Source organism: Gossypium raimondii, chromosome 6, assembly GCF_025698545.1.
Source record: "Gossypium raimondii isolate GPD5lz chromosome 6, ASM2569854v1, whole genome shotgun sequence".
In the NCBI taxonomy this organism is placed as follows: Eukaryota; Viridiplantae; Streptophyta; class Magnoliopsida; order Malvales; family Malvaceae; genus Gossypium; species Gossypium raimondii.
In genome coordinates this window covers 12,734,190-12,736,646 of record NC_068570.1, presented here as the reverse complement: position 1 = coordinate 12,736,646, position 2,457 = coordinate 12,734,190, and the positions used below count along the sequence as shown (strand labels likewise).

At 35.2% G+C, this 2,457-nt stretch overlaps 1 long non-coding RNA gene across 1 annotated transcript; it reads right to left on the bottom strand.

Annotated features, from left to right (window-relative positions):
* Nucleotides 1-397: 397 nt before the first annotated feature.
* Nucleotides 398-669, bottom strand: LOC128041857 (uncharacterized). Its single transcript, XR_008196777.1, has 2 exons — nt 575-669; nt 398-500 (listed from the first exon to the last, which is right to left on the bottom strand). It is a non-coding gene; the product is annotated as an uncharacterized LOC128041857 (long non-coding RNA).
* Nucleotides 670-2,457: the final 1,788 nt, after the last annotated feature.

Here is a 2,457-nt window from a genome sequence, read left to right as displayed (position 1 = left end):
AGTTCTTCATATTTCCTTTGAACCTCAACTGTGGTCGCTTGCATCCGAGCCATCCGGTCTTTTAACCTCTGAACTTGACTTTAGCTTTGACTCCCGAAGCCATGTATTCTTGAAATGGATCCAAAATATTGGGTTGGGCTAACAAAAGATCCTTGAAATCGAACCCGACCATACCTTTCAGACCCAAAACTTGATAATAATCCGGTTATCAATGTCTTCAAGATGAACAGAACTATCACTGGAAGCAATCGCTCAGACTCCACCTTTTATCCTTTAGTTTTCCTAATAAATAAATCACATAGTTAGGAGCATAATATATATTAAAAAATGCAACATAACAATAGTCGCATTACAAGCAATGAATTAAACTAATAGAAAATCGTATTAAGTAAACGTACCATAATTTCTGCAGCTTCAGGAGTCATAGGAGATCCATCTTTCTTCCTATGTGTAACCTCAAAAAGTTGAAGGCGTCCAAATTTTTGACCGGACGACAGTTCCTACTGTATAGTAGTAAAAATATTATTTAATGGAAAGTAATACATATTTGACAGTATTAAAAAATTAAAAATACCTCGGCCTCAGCTACACAAGCAAAACTTTTTGACCCGGCTGTGTGAGTGAATTTCTGTTTCTGTCTGCTGCTTTTTCCAACTCGTTTACGATCCTACGTTATGAAATTATTAGTACGTCAATAGTAAATTCAATAAACCAAAATAATTACAAGAGTTTAGAAGTACGTCATACCTCGCCTTTCTTCGAATGCCAAAATCTAACCTCATCTTCTCATTGGTACCTCAGCATACCCGACGGGACATTTTGCAATTTCTCATCGAGGGTTGTTTTTGTCTTATAATAATCTCTCTTTAAAGTACTTTTATGGTTTCTCCATCTTTTTCCCAATAGCTTCTTTACATAGGTATCCGAGACCTCTAAAGCAAACCTCGCCTACAAAAAACACAAGTTAAGAAAGTAAATATAAATGAAACTAATTCCCATGTGTTACAGATGACATTAACGTTTTGTTACCTTAATATTATCAAGGGCTTGGTTTTTGTTACTATTGGACATTTGATGCCATGACTCATAGTTGATAGGCAACATATTCGCATTTCGTGCTAAAATGCCCAAGTATCCTGCTAAAAGTCGAGCTTCTGTTCCAACAGACTGACCAAAACTGTTTCTGCATACTTTTACACGCTCAACTGGATCTAACTCGTATAAATCTCTAAGTAGCGTACGTCCTTGACCTCTACGCGTCCCACCATTTTCAGCTGAAAAATGGTATATTATAATATAAGGATTTGAAAAATAAATCAATTAGAAGTCAACACGCATGTAAATTAAATATAAAATTACGTTGAACTTCAGTAGGATCCTCAGGTGCCATCGGAACATTCGAAGATCCAATAGCTGTCTGTTGTTCACTATTTGTTTCTGTCGAGTTTGGAGCATTTTGAACAATGCTTACATTTTGCATTTTTCTTCTAGGCAATTTTTCTGCAATACATATAAAATAGTTGAAATCTTAGTAACTAATTACAACAATAACAGCACATATAAAATAATTGAAATATATAATAAGACCAAGATTTAAATTATGATATTACAGATAATTAAACAATCGTATATTCTTACTACATCATTATTCGTAAATATCTTCATCCGTATCCTGGCGAACCCATTGAAATTACGTACTAGTACTAGGGATATTTTCGTTTAAGTTTTGTTTCGGAAAGAGCAAAGTTTCTGATCTGTCGTCGATGTTATCTCTACTTCCACTGCCCATGTCAAACAAGTCTCTAGGGATGTTACGGAGTACAACGTACCAACCCTCATCAGTTGGATCTTTTGAGTAAAAAACTTGTTTGACTTGAGATGAGAATACATACGGCTCATCTATCAGTTGTTGTCCTGTGTGAATCAATTGAGCGAAGTTCACCATTGTAAAACCAAATTGATCTTGCTTAATTTCACGAGCAGTATTAACATTGGCCCAATCACCTCGAAATAAGACAACTTTCCATTTGTCGTAGTAATCTAACTCAATTATGTTAGTAAGAAGTCCGAAATATTCCACATTTTCCTCGACAGGATTATTGTCCCTAGCACTAGCATAACTTGTAATTGAGGAATTAACAACTATTCCACAATTTTGCGTTCTCCTCAATCTCTCGCGATATTTTATATAAAATCTGAATCCGTTGATGAGGAACGCACTATATCTTTTAACCACTCAATTTGGACCTTGGGAAAGCCATTTAACTTCGTCATTGACGTTCTTCCCACTCCAAACCTATTGAATGGAAAGTAAACTGAGTAATTAAAAATGTTATGAGAAAACATTATTATTTGTCAATGAAGCTCCAATTGCATACCGTTTGGCTTAACCATTCATGAAAAGTTTCTGTGAAAAACTTATTAATATCTTGATGTTGTGTTCTTCGGGAGCGCGAA